Source organism: Pinus tabuliformis, chromosome 6 (genome assembly GCF_031772625.1).
Source record: "Pinus tabuliformis cultivar Carrire ecotype Pingquan chromosome 6, CPIR1, whole genome shotgun sequence".
NCBI classification, from domain to species: Eukaryota; Viridiplantae; Streptophyta; class Pinopsida; order Pinales; family Pinaceae; genus Pinus; species Pinus tabuliformis.
This window is the reverse complement of record NC_142292.1, coordinates 1,800,986,806-1,801,006,440: the sequence shown is the minus strand read 5'-3', so window position 1 is coordinate 1,801,006,440 and position 19,635 is coordinate 1,800,986,806.

Below are 19,635 nucleotides of genomic sequence, written 5' to 3'. Positions count from 1 at the left end.
AGCCCTCTCCTGTCCTCGTAGGGCTAGCTACGAGGCTGAGCGTGGTTTGATGTGGACCTAGAACCTTGTCTTTTCAACCTAAGACAAATCTAGGCTCTAACATAGTGGCGACCGTATTGGGGAAGAAAATGGTTTGCTTTTTGATGTCATTTGTTTTATAAGCTACAGACGGAGCCTGAAGTTATGCCAGGTAGCCTTCGAAATGCTTTTGATTTGCATTAGCGGAAGTAGATAAACGCTGCTTCAGTCAATCTCCGGTCTAGCTCGTAAACGTGACATCTAACTTGTTAATTTCCCCAGTACATGTATCAAGTTCAGATCTGATTGTTGATGGTGGACAACGATCAGACATTGGCAAGGCTGAAATCATTCACCTGGCGACTCTAAATTAGTTTTGAGATCATATCTAAAGACTCCACTGGAGGATGATCCCGACCAGCAGAAACATGAAAGGACAATATGGCAAGATCAGGTACTCAAGTTGGAATTTCATCCAAGACATTTTGTTCTTTGTTGTAAATTATTTCTTCTCTTTTCCCGAAAATGTCAAGAAGGCTTTGCAAAGTATATTATGCTTAAGAAAATATCCCAGGCCTGCAGTTGATTCTTTCTTTTTGAAGATTGTAAATACCAAAGATTTGCATGCCTTTGAGCTTGATCAAGACCCTTCTTCTGAATCTTGTGATGACCATCTTCAAATTGATGAGCCCCAAGAGACCAAGACTGATTTTATACCTTCTGTACATACCCCTATACCTTGTAAAATTCCAGATCGGTATAAACCTCTTGTTTTACCTTTTGTTCTTCATGCTTTTCCCAAAAACTATGATCTGTATTTGCCAAGGTTTGATGGTGAAAGTAAGAATGTCAACGCTGAGCAACATGTGCAGAATTTTGAGTCCTTTCTTGAACTTTTTGAGGTTGATGAAGATGATGTCAACATTAGGCTTTTTGCTCTTTCTTTGCAAGCTAAAGTGAAGAGTTGGTTCAAAACCCTGCCTGATGCGAGCATCTCAGATTTACAACAGTTCGTCAAAATTTTTCTCGACAGGTGGATGATCCGACAGAACCTTTTCCTTATTTTAGAAGAGTATAACCAGCTGAAAAGAATGCCAGGGGAGACAGTACAACAGTTTTCAGCTAGATTTAATCCAGTCTATTTTTCGATGCCAGCTGATATAAGACCTCCTCCTAGATCCGCTCTCTTGCACTACCCGGGTGCCTTTGATCTGGAAATGGAGTTTCAGCTGAGAGAAAGGAACCTTGCAACACTTCACGAGATGCAGAACAATGCAGTAAATGTAGAGGCTCACTTGCTGATCCGAAGGGCAAGGTTGAAGGAAGAAGAAATGAAAAACATAGATCCAGAGGAATCGACATCTCTAGAGGTAAAGCTTGACATTTTGGTAAGTGCAGTGGAAGAGATGATGCAAAAGATCACCGCAAGGAATGATTATGATGTTCAAGCCCATGGCTCGCTGATTGAAGAAGAACAAGTGGCTGATCCAAAACATTTTGTTTCTTATCCCAGTTGTCATAGTGATTGTTTTATAGATCATCTTGGAGAAGAGAGAACTATTGATATGACATGTATGCTTGATGATGTCTTTTATATTGATGATTTGCCTCAGTTTGATCAGTATGATGATGATTATGTCCTCCAAATAGAAGCTAATCTTGCAGACAAATCAGCAGCTAGTTTGTGGGAAGAGGAAGTTCATTTTCAGCAGCTCGAATACAGTGATCAACCGATGCATATCAGCTATGACAATGACGAGGAAAGTGCAGCAATTTTGAAGTAAGTGAAGGATCTTTTCCCTTTTGCTTTGATTCATGTCAGTTCATCAGAGACAACTTCCATGCAATTAGAAATCACAAGTGTTGATTTGGACCATCTTGAGGGCAATGAAAACCTTGTTCAAGACTTTTCATATCCAGATTTGTAGCCCCCGAATGCCTTTGATTGTCAAGTTGCAAATAAAGACTTGGAAGCTGGAACATATGCTCAGATGATGCAAGATGATTCCATACCATTTTGTTTCGAATCATTTCAGTTTTTGAAGGGAAAATTGCATAGTACATCTTCAGTAAAAAATGAGCAACATGTAGGCAATCATGTAATCACATTGGAACCAATAGAAAATGGGTTGCAGCAGTCTTTTCAAGTTTTACATGATCCACTAGCTGATATTTTGGATGAGGTTTGCAGTCAAAGTCCTTCTCCATTGACTACATGTGAGCCTGAAACGTGTACTGATATAAACTTGACCCGGCAGCTGGTTTCTTTGTCATTTTCAGCAGGAGTCTCGTTACAAAGCTTAGATCAAAGTTTGTTTTCATGGTATGAAGAGAAGAGAAGTAATCCATTGGATGAGCTAAGTCCCAGTGTGCATCAATTTCAAGATCCTTATGCAGTGTTTTTGGAGGCGGATAGAGAATCCATAGCATTCAATGGATCTGTTTCCAAGTTGTCATCGGAGTTTCCTTTTAGTAGTTCTCTCTTGTTGTTCATAAGCGAGCACTTGCGGAGAATTCAAACAACAGACGAAATACTTACTTGGTTGCATTGGTTGTTTCATTTCACTTGATCAGGTGATGAAAAGAACTGTTAGAGTGGGTTTTCATCAATAAGCTCCACTTTGAGCATCATTTCTAGTTTGTTGGTTGTGTTTAAGTATCGAGTCAGTTTTTAGTTGAGTCATGAGTCATTTGTGAGTCAGTTTTCAGTCTTGTTGTTAAGTTAGTTTGTGTCGGTTTTCAGTCATGCATTTTAGCTTGAGTTTTGACTCCATTGCCCAATGGATGAAGGCACTGTCTGCTCTCCCAAAGATCTGCCATTCTTGGAACCTCCAAGGAGCTACCATCCCCATTGGAGCCAATGTTAGTGTCAGTCTTTCCAGCCTTCCTCCAGTGATCAAGCATGCTCTTACAAAGTGATTTTAATGTGTTAAGGTCAAATTTTGTCATTTCAGTGAGTTTTCAAGCAAAATTTGGTCACTAGGCATTAGGTCTAGGGTTTGCTTTTACTCCTATCAAATTTGTCCAAATTCCGGTCTATGTCACTATTAAACTGAGTCTCCCATCATTCAGAGGGTTTTCATCATCATGTCAGGTTCCAATGGGTCATTTTACACCTTGTTCATGCTTTAGTTGCGCCTAGGTGAGGTCATTTTCCTCTCCTAGGGTTTTGAAGCTAATTTCTCTTGGATGGTCAAATCATCGGCAAAACTTGTATCCTGATGTTCATACCCCTTCCCCTATCCTTAAAGTACCTTATCAAACACTTCCCATCACTGAGATTCCCCAAATTCCTCATTTTCGCACAAACCCTAGTTTCTTGCTACAACTTGACAATTTTCAAGGCTATGCCTGTGTTTTGCCCTTTTGCACCCCTTCCCCTCACTCAATTTCTGAGGTTCCACTTTCCCATACTTCCTAACATCCCTCCCTACTTCCCAAAATTTTCTCAATAATTTAGAAGCCCCTTATCCCCTTCATTTCACTTCATTTCGACAAATCCCCTGTTCCACACATCGGGATAGGTTTCACTCAAATGATGTTTTTGAGCAATAAAAGATGAATTTTTGAAAAATGAGAGAGTTTTTTGTCCAAAATAGGCCAACGAAGAAAAAAATCCTTCACTTTTTACACACGTGTCATGGTTTTAGAGAAATGTCAAAAATACTATTGCCTCGGAAGAATTGATGCACCTCTGAAGTGACCTTGGGAAAATCAAGTTTTCTCCTAGCTTGGTTGGTCAAATGACTTGCTTGATAAGTCAAATGATAACTAGACATAGAGATTTACAATCAGCTATCATGAGCTCAATTTGGAGTTGAGGAAGGCATTCAAAAGTTGACTGTAACAACACTCTGCCTTTAGGCAGCCTCATTTGGCACATTTTGACCAGTCTTGGGAGATTTGATTTTTTATAGGGAACATGAACTCAAAATTAAAACTTTCTAGTTGGGTTGGAAAGTATACTCAAGGAACTTTCTAACGAGCTATCCTACGCCCAATTTGGACACCGGGAAGGCCTCCAAAAGTCTTCCGGAAAACGTGCGACGCACAGAGCAGGTGGCGCGGCGCACTGGGGAGGCGCGGCGCACTAGGAGAAATTGTCCAGTGTAATTCTGAATGGGCGCGGCGCACTGGGTATGCGGCGTGGCGCATACACCTGAAAGCCCGAATTTGCTTGAAATTTCTTTAAATTTCCCATAACTGGCGTGGATTTGCCAGGTAGGGTTGTTATCTTGGTTTTTCATCCAATTTTGTGATATGTTATGGTGGTTGGTGGATGATAACAATTGAACAAAAATCTTAAACCCTACTTCTAAAGTACCTCAAAGGAAAAATTGCTGTGGTTTCCAAAATCAGTGTTTTGCTACCAAAGTCACTCTTCCATCCCATGTCTCCTTTCTTTCCATCATTCCCTTCTCCCTTATTCCATTTCTTCCTAATTTAATTCTTCCCCATCTCCAAAAATTCACTAAATCCCTATCCCCAATTCCCTTCCATACATTTCCAAATGTAAAACCCCAAACCCCAAACCCTACCCTATACAAAATTCCCAAACCCTCCTAAACAAATTTTTCCCAATAGTCCCTAAACCCCTACTAATTCCCCTCTTCCTAACAATCCCTTGTTGCATTTGTCCCTTTGGTGGCAGAATTCAATCATACTACAAAAGAGCAGTCCAACACAGTTCTTTCACCGGCATCTATTTCTCCAAGGCAGTGGTGCAACAAAAGTTATGTAATCCAGTCATTCATATGATTATGAAGTGGAAACCCAAAGTGACTCACCCTTGGAAGGACATGCACCCATGAGGCTTCATAGAGGTGGCATACATATCATTACTTGTCGCGGAATTTGGTGTACAAAGCGAGAATCAGGAGTTTGAAAGCAAAGGTAAAGAGAGCATCAAGGAGGAAAAAAGTGGATGAAGGACTCCAGATATTGGCCGAGGCATCCTTGGCCCATCATTTCCCTTGATAAAGAACCTTCAGTCCAAATTTCAAGAAATTTGGAGCAATTTTTGACATTTTGGAATTTTTGCACTAAAAAACGGGGTTTTTCTCCCTGTGCGTCGCGCCACGTGGCGCGTGCTTATGATTGGAAGCTCCAAATGCAAAAAACTTTATATTTTTGGATTTTTCATGAAAAATCATGACTTCTGGTGCATCGCCAAGAAGTTTGGGCAAGTTTTGAGTCCTCAGGAGGTCAAAAACACCCTAAAAATGACCTCTCTGCCCCTATTTTGACACATAGGAAGCAGTCTTGGGAGATTGAGGTTTTGGAGAGAAAAATGGGCGCCAAATTCAGAAATTCCACTTGAGTTGGAAATTAGACACACAGGGATTTCCAACAAGTGCACTTGGGCTCAATTTGGACTTCAGGAAGTGCCTCAAACTCAGCCTCAAAGTGGCGCGACGCATAGAGACTTTTGGCTTGTTTTTCACTGTTCAGCTCAGTAATTCGCCCAGTTTTTCTTCTTGAAGTTATTCTTGACTTTTCATGATGTAATTTGACAACCATGATGTAATATTGGCACATTTTTACTTGTTCAAGAAGATTCATTCACCAAAAGGTGAAATGTGAGTGAATGAATCAGTTTCCTAGCATATAGGGGTAAGTTGTTTGACTACCTAGTTTTCAGTTCCTTGTTTAGAATTGGTTCAAACAACTTCTAGAATGATGAGATTGACCCCTAGAGGTAAGGGAATAAGTTTGGCTTGTCTATATTATGTAATTTCTAAGTCATTCTCAGGGTTGGACTCTTGGGAAAAGTTTGGCACTCTATTGTACATCTTATCTCTGCATTTTTGGCTAAGGAAAGACCAGGGTTTTGCAACACTATTTGGGATCCATGTGGCTTTATGTTTTGATGGTGTGCTTCTCTAAGTAATTGTAAGTTTATCTAGTGTTATGTGTATCATTTTCAAAGCTTTCTTCTTCTGAATTTGAACAAATGATTGATTAAGGTAGAATCCATAACTGCTATGCTCTGCCTTTGAATTTGTTTAAATTTTCATGTTTTCATCTGTTTAAGGAGAATTATTGAGACTCTCTTGCTCTCCTTAGCTCCTTGCCACTCTGATATATTCATCTAACTCACTTTAAAGCATCAAAACAATTGTCTTCCTTGCACCAATCGGAACTCTGCAGAAATTGTGCCTCATCCCCGAGCCCAAATTTGCCTTTCCCATTTTTTCAACAAAACCCTAAAAAACTCAAATCAAATCCTTTGCCCTAAATGCCTAGCCTCAAATCAGTTTCTAAATCAGTCATCTCTAGCCCAATTGAGTATCTTTTTCTGAGATTGACCCAGAGAGAGCCCTCTCTTGTCCTCGTAGGGCTAGCTACGAGGCTGAGCGTGGTTTGATGTGGACCTAGAACCTTGTCTTTTCAGCCTGAGACAAATCTAGGCTCTAACACACACTTTTAGAATTCCGCTTGTAGGAAGGCATTCATTACCCTTTTTGCGATGCGACGTGTTTTAAGGAGTGATTTTATTCTAACTTATCATAAAACTGAAGCCTTTTTAGATTTTTTGGGGGTATTCTCCTAAGTTTATGATAGTAAGTTTTATTGAAAAAGGAAATATAAGCATTAACTGATTTTTTTTAATTTTTGAATAAGGGTCCCCTCTTATTTAGTATTAGTGATAAAACTAAATAAGAAGGGGGGTTGTTGCTGGCCACAACAATTGGCGATTCACTTGGAAGAACCAATTATCTCTGCTTTTCTTTTGAATTTTCTAAACTTCCAAAACAGAAATTTTTCTAGAAAATCAAACTTTATTATAGAAAGATAAAATACATTATGCTTTTCAGCTGTCAATGATAGTTTGTTTCTTCTATGTCAACTTTGTTTATTTACTTCCTAGAGCTAGTCATTGTATCTACATTAGTCACTACTTGGTTTATAAAGATAAAAACAAAGGCTTCTCTATAAATCAGTTTTAAATTTACTCATTTTTCGTTGGTAGAGCCACTGCTGCGAGCAGGAATTTATAGCCTCGACAGGGTTACCTGTTACCCAGCAATGATCCTGTATCCCACTTGGAGAAATATACAATTTTTAAAGAGAAATCCATATCTACACTTATTGCTTTCATTTTATTTTAATCCTTAAAGAACAATGCCTTGGTTTGGTAGCCAAATTATGACAGTGCCACTCACTTGATTTATAGCTTTGCTGAACAAGCTGGCTCGTGATGAGACCACTTGTCTTTTTATTGCAACAATCTTGAGTCATTGCCCTATTGTGATATGCAGTTTTGGCAAAGTCAGCAAGCTATAATATCTATGATCATGATAAGTCGGCTCGTGATGAGACCTCTTATTCTTTAAGTTAAAGTGTATCTCTGGATTATTCCTTGAAGCTCGTAATTTCCTAGGTGGGGAGGAAGTCATTGTTTCCTTAAGAATAGCTCTGGACGACAATGGTAGAGTTTTTGGAAAGAGCCTTTTTACAGAGAATCTTTGTTTTGTTATTGATACCTTTCATTTGACTGATATAAAACAAATTCTCACTAAAGGTTGCTTTTATCAAAATTTACAAGGTTGAAACTAGTATCATATTCAAGTTTATAGCCTTTGACTGTATCTTTCAATAATAATGACCAATTTTCTAAATCATTTCTATTCACAAGCGAAAAAACAAAAACTAAAAGAAATACTTGTCTTTTTCGTGAATTCCAAATGTAACCATTCGCAACTGGTTTTATTATTAAAATAAAGGAAAAACTAATCTACAAAAATAGAGGAATGATCTCCTATGGAAAGTATTTCTTGAGGATCTGCCCGTTAACAGTTAAAGATTCTCTTTTTCCTCTTAAATCCTGTAACATAAAAGTAGATGGGCCTATGATTTCTGCAATTTGGAAAGGGCCAAGCCACATTCGTTGAAATTTCGTATGTTTTCCCTTTTCCTCTTGAGCCTTGTCCCATTTTAAATTTAGATCCCCTATCTGAAAGTCTTTTTTGAACATCATGTTTGAGTCAAAAGAAGCTTTTACTAATGCTTGGTGATGCGCATGAGTTATTTTAGCTTGTTCTCTTTGCTCTTCTAGCTTAAGGATTTGCAGCTGCCTTAGTTGTAAGGAAGAAGTTGGTGCTTCATCAATATATTGAACTAAGGCCATGTTAACACCTAGGTTGTTCCCTTTGACTCCTGAGGGAATACGGCCGGGGTAACCACTAACCAAGCTTTGGATTACAGGTTCTAGCCTACCTGTAATCAGAGAGGGCTCTCTCTTTTAGTTCTAACTTTGTTTTTTGAAGATTTTAGGCTAGTTATGAGGTGAGAGTTTTGTTTGAATTTTGGTTGTCGGCTATTGTTCAAAGAAGGGCATGCAAGCATCAAAGAGAGTTCAATCCATTGGGCATGTGGAGTCCAGAAATGAATAACATTTGATATCTGTGATAAAGAGAGGTTCACTGCAAGGCTAGATGGGTATTCATGATACAAACTTTGATTTTTAGAAAAGAAACAGTATAAATTACACCAGGAAAGGCAATCAAGAGTTCTTTCACAGTGCAACACGAAATGAAGAACAAATCCTACTCAACAGCAAAAGAGAATTACTGAATAAAGACTTATCATGTGATTAGAGCAAATAGGAGCATTTAAGAATTCCATAGTTGCAGCTAACCCTGAAGAAAACATATTTAGTAGTAAGGATTGAGTTTAGGGTGTCTTTAATGGACAAATCCTGAACTAGTCTTTTACCTTTCTACCAAGATTAATCACCATACATCACAGACAGATTAAGTAAGATAAGAAATGAAATACAAATACGGTTAGAAAACACTTATTGTATCACGTCATAACACGAGATTCCTACAGCAGTCAATAGTTTTATCACAGCGCGTCCAAGCCAAGCCAGTTTTTGGAAACCAAAAGCTCCTTTGTATTATATTTCTCAGAGGATATACAGCCGAGTTCTCTTGAACAACTAAAACAACAACAACCCCCAATAAGCTATGCGGGGGTGCATATATACAAAATATCACAGAAATATCTCAACAATGAGTTATTGCACAATAACTGCTCTTACCAACTTTCAAAGATAGCAGATACAATAGTTATTGCCACTTTAAATGGACAATGAATGACTTTTTCAATTCTGTCAGAAATTCTTTGACTTTTGGAGGCAACTGGGTCTGCCGGGTGCTTCGTATTGATTCTAAGTAATACGCCCTTTATTGCTTTGTCATGCTGCAGCTATCTCAGCCCCGTCATATGCATATGTCGGTCTTGCTTTAGTGGCCAAATTTGTTTGCTGAGTTGGCTCTGTCCACTCCTTTCCAGTCATAGTGAATATATCAATTTTCTGAAAATGATGACTTATAATTGATGTACAAAAATTTGGTGAAAAATCTGTTTCTTCATAGCAATGTCTGTATCATGCTCGTCCACCATTCCTGAGTAGGCAACTGGTGTCTCAAAATTATGCCTAAGGTTTCATCTGCCTCAGTATATTTGTAGTAATTTGGAGGCACTTCAAACATATGTCTAATCTCATTCATGATAAAAAACAAATTCTCTATTTTGTCATAGAGACTCTGCCCAGATGGAGGCCCTGTTTCCTCTGGGGCACTTGATGCTGCAGTGATTTGATTTGTGGCATATGTATTTACCCTCTTGGCATAGTTTTCATGAGATAGTAACCTTCCTGCACTGGTTACTAAGTTGGGAAGGCCTCTGTTATGCAATGCTGTAAATTTCTCCATGAATTTGTTCACCTCTGTCTGCATTTCCTAGCACCTTCTATCCAATGTTTGTACATGATTTCTCAAAGTGAGCACCCTCTTTACTAGTAAAATGGTGTAAGTTCTGTTAGAGATACCCATTGCTGCCAGCTGGGGGCCTGTGCGATTGTTAAGGACATTGATCATCCTATTGGCTATCTCAGGCATATTGCCTAGAGATGCCCTTGCTCTTTGACTTTCTTTTTGGGCCCTGCCTATGAGATCTATATGCTCATGGATGGTTTCAATATATTGCCATTGATCTGTTATAGACTGACCAATATTGGCCCACAGAACTTTCTTGATTTCAGCTACAAATTTATCAAGAGAGAGCTCTTTCTCCAGTTCTTTTATTTTCTTCTCAAGAGCCCTTACCTCTCTTGTTTTTTCAGCTACACTTTGCTTTGATTTATCATATTTTTCATTAACTGTAGCCAATTTTTCCTTGGCTTCATTTAGTTCTTCCATCTGGGCCTCCAGAGCTTGAAGTTCTTTCATCATATTTTGCATATCAAGGCTGGGTGTCTGTCCTGATGTTGTCGCTGGTGCTGCTGTATTTGGTGCTGATGTTGAAGGGCCTGCCTCTGGTGTTTGTCCTGTGGGAGGACTTATAATTTGAGGAGGCTCCTCAAGATTTATTAGTGGCTGAGAGGGCTGAGGTATCTGCTCTCCTTGTTTTTGTTTCAGGGCTGCCTGTAATGCACCCTCTGTTGCTACCAATCGTCCTTCTGTTTCTACCAATTGTTTGTGTAGTGTCAACAGCATGGCCACTACATCTTGATCCTTTCTCTGCTAAGCAACATCTTCTATTTGGGGGTGAAGGGTTGCTGGAAGTTTGACCATCTTCCTCAAAGTTGATATATCTTCATCTTTTTTCTTCATCAGCGCCTGCACAGCTTTGGGATTACTTGGGTCATGCCCAAGCTCTATAATAATATCTTCCAAAGACTTAATCCTATTGTCTTTGGCTTGAGAAGAAGCTTTCTCCAATTCTAGTTGGGCAATTGTATTATGGAGAGCATTTTGCAGTTTGTGTGCTAGAAGTGTTTTATCTGCAAGAGTAGAGTAGACCATCTCACCCGTTTGCTTATGTAGCTCTATTTGGTCCATTGGGTGGATGTCTTTTGCAAACACTTCTAGGTTGGTTCTGATGTAATCTGCAGCTGACTGTGGCTGCAGCATGGCAGACATAAAATGGCTCATAGTCATCTTCCCTTCTGCAATGTCATATGTTGACATGAGCCTCTGTTGATTAGTGGGAGCCATCTTGAGCAAATGATTATAAAGTTGGATTCTGACTGGCTCATTCCTGGCTTTTATACCCATGAATTGTTTTTTGATTCCAGACTCTGCCCTTCTTTGCTGGCTTGAGGAACTGACCTCTCCTCCAAGTGGTCTCTCTTGTTCCTACTGGAAGGAACTGGCTGATGCTTCCATACTAGGGGGGCCCATACCCATGGATGGTCCAATAGGCATCTCTTCTTCAGAAAAAAGGGTTTAGCCTTTGTCTTTTCTCCCCTTGTTGACTTGCTGATGTAGTGAGGGGGGTTTCTTGCTGTCTGTCCCTCTTCCTGGCTCTCTCTTCATTCATCGGGGTTTGGAGCATCGAGGTCTCCACTGCTATTTCCTGTCTTGGAGGCACATTTTCTTGAACCTGCTGCTCTGTGGATACAGGGGCCTCAGCCATTTCTTCTTGCTGTTCTGTCTGTTCTTTCTGCTGTTCTGCTGTTGCGAGTGTCTGATCCTGCTCCATTTCTTTCCCCTTATCTGTGCCAACTGCTAGAGTAGTGGTTTGAGCTACTTGCTGGGGCGCTGTAGAAGATGAGGCAGCTGCTCCAAGTTGAGTATGAGGAAGAGAGAAAACCTGCCCACAATATTCCAAGTCAGCTTCCCTCTCAAGTTTCTTTGCTGCTTTTTGTGCTATTTCCTCTTTAGAACTTGCCTCTTCTAAGGTGCCCTCTTTCCATTCTAATTGATTTGCATATTTTTCAATATGTGGTAACCTGAGATGATCATAGCTAGCCAATTTATATTTGACCCTTCTAAGACTAATGAAGTGATTGGGGTCATAGGGTGACCAGAGGAAACTGGTTTGCAACTTGAGGCATTGCAGGATCTTATCTGCTTCTTTCCATGTCTCTTCCCTTTTATTGTAAATAAATGGGCCTAGCTGGTTTTTGACTTTGAGCTGTGCCTTTTTATTTTTGCTGTGGAAATGGGTCATGTCTGCATTTCCAAACTGTCTGAAATATTCTAAGGCAAAGAGTCTCATAGGGACATATCTTGGTAGCCTGTATGGGGCTAACTCACAACCATATATCCTGATCACTGTATGGTGTTGGTAGAAGTACCAATCCCCAATGCTGTAGGCCTTTGAGAGCTGGAGGATTATTTGCATGTCATCTGTCAATCTTGGAGGAGGAGAACTCAACAGCAAGGACATGGCTGGATGGATGAAAAGGTCTATGAATTCACATTAGCTATATGGTGAAAAAGAGGTGTGATGAAAGATTGAAGACCAAAATACCACAGACCTTTGGTTCCCCTGGGCATCAAACTTCTTGAGAGTAATAGGGAAGCTGTCAGGCTGATTAAATAGGAACAAGTGATAGATGTAAGAAGTGTATCTAAACACCCTTTCCCTCTCTAAATTCATCAATTGTTCGTGAATTTTGTTAGCAATGAATGCAGCATAATCATAGTGAACCGAAGGAGGCTTTCCAGGGGAGAAGACAGACATCATAGCCAGAATAGTTTCATCAACATCCTCAGTTGACCTGTAACCCAGGATATAACTGATCATATCCACAAGAATCTTGCCCAACTCATTGAGATATGCATTTCCAATAGGAGGAGACCTCACAGTTTGAGAGCCTGATTGAATGAATAGTTGATTAATCTTTACAATTTGGGCACTGGACAGCTTGCCTCCTTGGTCTATCAAGTGCATCATGGACAGAGGAGTCAATGGCTTTGTAGTGTGAAAGTGCAGCATTTGATTTATAGCCTCAGGGGTGACATAGAACAAGACTGAGCCTGAGGGACTGAGGACAACTCTCTGACATGGATCATAATTGGCACTGCATCGATGGATTAAATCTGGGAGGACATTGACTTGAGGAAGATTGAAAATGGGCAAATTGGAGTCCCAAATCCCTAGAATATCAGTTCCATTGAGATGTTTGGCTTTTAGCTCATTGATTAAATGAATATGATACTTGCTGTAATCTGGGATTACTTCTGCCATCTGGTAGTCTCTATCAGCCAGGGGCTGCCATTCTAGCTCTCTGTGTGGGGCATTTAAAGGTGGAATGTTTAGAGCTACAGGGGCCTCCATGGTCCACTGATACTTGGAATTGGATTTGAACTTGATTTTCTGGGCACAGCGATACAGAGCAGTGAATTTCCAATGAGGGGGGCAATTTTCAGAGAGGACAAGGTAGACAGGGGAGAAACTGAGTTGAAATGCTCCAGGGAGAGATTCAATGAGCAAATGCTGGGTTTTGAGAGTGGCTTTCCTGGTGGATTTGTCTAGCAGAGGTTTAGATTTGCGAATGCGCAAACAAACTGTGAATTTGTGGTGATTTGGCACAATGTGGAACCTCTGTAGGTGAATTCGGGCTTACAGTGGGAAATGAAACGCTGGTCACCGAGGATTCCTGGTAATTACTGTGTTTTCTCTCGTTTCTTGCTTATTTTGGTGAATTATGCAAAAACCACGGTACACAGAGGGATACCGATAAATACCTGGGTTTACTATGACAATGGCGTTGACATGCAGGTGAATCCACGGCGCCAACAGCAAGGAAGTAGTCTTGAAGGTTGGTGAGCAAGCGACGTAATTGCTCATGCAGGAGCACAGTAGCTTTTTTGGAAAAAATGCGAAAAAACGCGATTTCGGGCAAAAATATGGAAAATTTGGCCTTTGGCGCCTTTTGTCGGATGACGTCAGCATGACGTCATAGGTGGGGTCAGGTACGGAGTGGTGACGTGGCAGCTTGTAAGTGGTCCACGTGGATGGGTGACGTGGCAGACAGCTGGAGCAGTGGCGGGTTGGCCGCTGACATGGTGCTGATTCGGCAATGACTTGGAGCTGACATAGGGGCGACGTGGCGGGCGGTAAACAGAAGGTGGTAAGCGGTAATATCGGACCGCTTAAGGTACGAGCACAGTTTTGGCAGGAGGCCACCCGATACAACCCAAGAGTGACACGCGTCCGAGCCCTGACGTCACCCTCTGACAGATTTCAGGCGCTAACGTACAGGCATCGGGGGTGGTCCGATATTGCTGTGGGCCGTCGGATGGGAGGGCCCAGATCCGACGGTCGACGGGGAGCAGACGTGATCGGGCAATACGGCGGGGAGCGGATTATAAACAATTAATTTTTATGGAAAGGCACGCCCGGAACAAAACTTAGGACAACGACGGATTTGCGGGTTTTGCAATGTTTTTTAGAACAAATGGGTTTTCATGTATTTGTTGGTGAAATGCGCTTGGGATGTTAAATCAACCAGATGTTGATTTAATCCCGAAATAGACCATTTAGCACGCTTTTGCCTTAGCGCTAAACTCCTTTGTGCTCCGACCCTTTGGGACTTAAGGCTATATTGCCTAGGGGAAGGGGGAATACATATTTTTGGGGTTTTTTTTTTGTATACAATAGTGATATAGTAATAGGGAAAAGGGGAAGATAGGGAGTTAAGTAATAATAGAGTTAGTAATTAGTATTGGATGGGAGATATGGAAGAGAGGAAGCAAACACTAAGTTTTTAGGGAACAAACTTAGTTAGGAGAGTAAATCAAAATGAAAAGATTTTTACACAAGAAATGTGGCTCTTCTATACAACAAGGATCAAAAAATGAGTTTGATTTCTCTCATGAACCAAGGTGATAGTGGGATGTTAAAAAGGAGTTTGATGGGGAATGATTGGGAAATTAGACAGGCTTCACTTTACTGTCACCAAAATGCTGGATAGGTGGATCTGCTCTAGCCAATATATGTTTTCTTTGTTTAGGCCAGCAATATGAAAGAAATCATGCTTCTGCAACCCCATCTACCTACCCATTCTATTGCCTAGCATTTTTTATTACTTCAGGGAGGGTGCACTTAGACTTGCAAACCCTCACGTGCTCTTTTCTTTTCTTTTTGCATTACCTTTTGATTTTCTATCTAAGGCTAGCCTTATTACTTCCAAGGCCCCAGATTAAGCAGTTGGGAACCTTCATTCTCTACCCAACTACTAATCTGCCAAGATTAAACAGTTTGGACAGATTTCTTTCTCTAATCTACAACAAAAATTGAAACATGGCATGACCCAGTTTAGACTGTTGGATCACCCATTCAGAAGTAGGACAGTATCAATCAATTGTAGATAGGTGTTTTCCACAAAAATATGAGATCTTTGCATCACCAAAGCAGAGCATATTTGGAACTTCCCCTGCCAATCATGAAAAATGAAACCTATTGGTATAGGTAGCTAACAGGCCAAAGAGGGAATTCCTAGATAAGTTGGAAGAACCACTTCTTTCCCATAAACTAAATTAAAGGGAGAAGTGCCAATAGAGGATTTTTGCGTTATTCGGTTTGCCCATAAAGCATATATTAAAGACTTGTGCCAATTTTTTTTGAGTTTGATCAATGGTTCACTTAATGATTCTGATTAAGTTTTTATTTGTAGATTCAGCTAACCCATTCCCCTGTGGGTAATAATTGGTAGAGTATTTAAGCTTAAAACCTCTTTTGAGCGCAAATTCAGTCATAGCATTGCCAGAAAAATACGATGCATTATCAAACATTAAAGCAGAGGGTAAACCAAACCTGGTGATTATGAACTGATCTATGAAATCAATGATGTGTTCGGCATTAGCTGTCTTGAGAGGAATTTCTTCTACCCATTTAGTAAAATAATCTGTAGCTGTAAGGATATACCTATGCTATTTAGAAGAGTGAGGAACGATCTCACCTATTATATCCAATCCCCATTGATCAAAAGGCTATTCAATGTTGACTAGTTGCAAAGGCAGTGATGGTTTCTTTTGTCTCCCAGTAACAGTTTGACAAACTTGACATTTCCTTACGTAGCTATGTGCGTCTTTGAATAGTGTGGGCCAATAATAGCCTGCGCAGAGGATTTTATGTGCAGTAGCATCTCCAACATAATGTCCACCTGCGGGTCCATCGTGGAGTTCCTGCAACACCTTTTCAGCTTCAGATTTCTCAAGAAATCTAAGGAGAACATAATCATAATTCATCCTAAAAAGTACATCGTTCACGAGCTGATATTGCTTAGCCTTCAACCTTAGATCTCTTTTCTTTGTATAATTGAGGTTTGAAGGGGCATATCCGTTCTTTAGATAAAATATGATATCAGCGTATAATGAATCAACATCGTTTAGGCTTACCTCGTACATTTGTATCTCTGCAGATGGTATTTCGGACATAAGCGATGCTCTAGCCAGCATTTTGCAAAAGCCTTGACCTTTTACAATACTTGCTGGTTTAATTTCAACGTCATATTCTTGTAATGCGGTAACCCAATTAGCTCTTTTCTCACCCACATCTTTCTGTACTAAAAGATTTCTTACCGCTGGAAACGATACTATGATTTTTTTATGGGTTTTAAGCAAAAGGGTCTGAAATATTTTATCGCTTTGAAAACAGCATATGATTGTTTCTCTACATCTGAATAATTTAACTCAGCCCCTTGTAGATTTGAACTGAAAAAAGCAATTGGAGCTTCTGCCTTGTCTTGATTTGCTTGAGTGAGTATCGTAGCATATGATCTATCAGAGGCAAATGTATATAAAATGAAAGGATCGGAAAAGTTTGGAGTTGCTAAAGATGGAGCATTAACAATCGCTTGTTTGATCAGATTGAATGCTTCATATTCGTCTTGGCCCCATTTGAAGATTGCATTCTTTTTAATCATTGCTTGTAAAGGAGATACGATTCTTGAAAAATTTGGAACAAATCTCTTTACAAAATTAATCTGGCCAAGGAAAGATTGCATAGCTTTCTTGTTGTGAGGCAAAGGTATTTTAGAAATCTCCTTGATTCTGTCAGGATCAATATGGATTCCAGATTTTGACACTATGAATCCAAGAATTTTTCCTTCACTTAATGCAAAAAAGGACTTTTTTGGGTTAAGTGAAATTCCATACCTTTGATAACATTGGAAGATCTATTTTAAATCTCTGAGATGATTGCCTCGCTTCTTGGAATATACAGTTATATCATCCAGGTAGATTACTACTCATTTGTTTACTAATCCCTTAAATGCGATGTCCATGGCCCTTTGGAATGTGGCACTAGCATTGATCAGACCAAAAGGCATCTTTTGATATGCGTAAGTGCCCCATTTGGTTCTGAATGTGGTTTTTAATTGATCATCGGGATGGACCAAAACTTGGTTGTAGCTGGAGAAACCATCCAAGAAGGACATTAATTCTGATCCTGCAATTGCCTGCAATATTTGCTCCATAGGAGGCAAAGGAAAATTATCTTTTTGGTAGGCTTTGTTAAGATTTCGAAAGTCAATGAAAATTCTAATGTCTCCGTTCTTCTTTCTAATGGGAACCATGTTGGAAACCCATTTAGAATGTTGAACGGGAAAAATGATTTTGGCTTTAAATAACTTATTGAGCTCAGATTTGATCTGGTTTTCTAGATTAGGATGGATCTTTCTCAGCTTCTGCTAGACATTTTTTTCATCATCTATCATTGGGATAGTATGTTGGATGATAGAAGTGTCGTAAGTTTTAAGTTCATCATAGTTCCAAGCAAAGACACTTTTGTATTGTTTCAAGAGACGAACATATGCTAGTTTTTCTTCAGGAGCTAGGCCAAGGCCTAGGTTGATATTTTGCGGCTTGGTATCAGTTCCTAGATTTACTAATTCATAGTTCAGAGTTGAACTTTGAAGTTTTGAATTAGTAGATATTTTGAATCGATCTTTCAAATCATATAGGTCTTCTAATTTGACTACTGATTTGGCATAGCATTATTAGTGCTATCTTTTTGCAATTGTCTGTCATGTTGGTCTTCATCAATTATCTGATTAGTGTAAGATCCCTCAGATGTGAGGAAGATTACAATATCAGGATCATCATTGAAAATTCTCCAATTTGTAATGTTATCAGGAATCGAGGGTCTAAAGATTAATTCGATTGAAAATCTATCAGGGCTAAAGTCTTTTGAGGGAATAAGCTTTGAAGCTACGTTTTCCAAGAGATCAGCACTAGCATTCTAGAGTCTGGGAATTGATGAAATATTGAATGCTATAAAATGTTCAGTCAGATCTTGTACTAAAGATTGATAATGCTTTAAATGACCTGATAGACAATGTATAGTATTCCGTACCTGTCTGATAACAATTTTAGAATCTCCGAAGACTTGTAGATATTTGATGTCTAATCCGATTGCTTTTTATAATCCTTGGACTAAAGCCTCGTATTCTGCAGTATTACTGGTGCAATCGAACTTGAGTTTGCAAGTTAGCATAGTTTTGTTTCCTTCTGGACTAACTAATACGCATCATGCTCCTGCTCCTTCGTTAGACTTAGAACCGTCAAAAAATAACTTCCAAAATAAAGATTTATTTATAGGACTATCTATAAAATTAATACATTTAGAACTATTTGTTTGAGAAAAATTTTCTACTTGAGATAAAACAGAATGTTCTAAGTAAGGTGAAGTGTGAGCATTAAAATTTCCTAAGAAAGAATCAACAAAATAGCTGCCAATAATATTATTGCTATATGCTACCGGTTCATTTTCTCCTTCTAATTCTGTTACTATGTATTTATGATGTCTTTCTCGCTCAACCTTTATTTGATTTGGTTTACCATTGTAAGGGAGCCACATGTGCGACCAATCGGTTGCAAAGTATCCATGAAGTTTTTCTGACCAATCTCTGCTAGGAATTAAGCCATAAAATTCTGGAATATCTGCAACTAAAGTGTCGATAACTTGACATGCCTTTGGATTAGATGACAACCTTATGGTAACCTGATTTAATTCGCCGATCACTTCAACTTGCGACCGATTGAGCTGCACTATGTGAACAACAGATTTTTGAGGTTGAATGTTCAACTTTGCACATATTGATTTAGGTAAGATATTAGACGAAGCTCCAGAATCAACTAAACAATTATGCAAATTTTTATTGAAAATTTCATTAGTAAGAAGAAATGGCGAAGTATGAGATCTTGACCTTCCTCCAATTAGAGAGATGTCGTTTGGATCAACTTTATTAATCACAATATTTGGAGGTCTTCCCATTTCGTGGGAAGCTTGCGAGATTACAGCAGCGGGCAGAGGTGCAACTGGTACTGCATGTAATTCTTTCAAAAGTACCTTTTGCTGATGTTTTAACTTGCTCAATTCATAAAAAGTAATGTTAGCCCTAGTCTTCTTCATGTCTTCTATGATATTATACTCCATTTCATCCAAAACAATCAATGTTTTAGATGGAGTTGGTGAATATGTTTGGACTAGGCTTGTTTGAGTCGCTTTGGATGTCGTTTTCTTGGCTGCGACTTTATCCTTAGTCCCTGAGCTTGCGCTCTTTGGCTTAGGAGTAGGTTGAGGAGGATCGAGTTGATTTCTACTTTGAGTACTAACCGGCAATGCCTCTTGATCCTCTTCATCTAGGAGGATGAAATCCCACATATCTTGTACTTCTACAACTTCTTCTTCATCGATAGGCTCTTCGGTAGCAATTTCCTCTTCTTCTTCTTCTGATTCAGCATTTGTAATAGCATTAGGAGGCTTTGAATCAGTCGAAGGATTTCTTCTATAAGGCTTGTAAGGCTTTTTAGAAGAAGTCTCTGCTACTTGTTTCTTTATGTCAACCATTTCGTTATACATGGTTTTCAA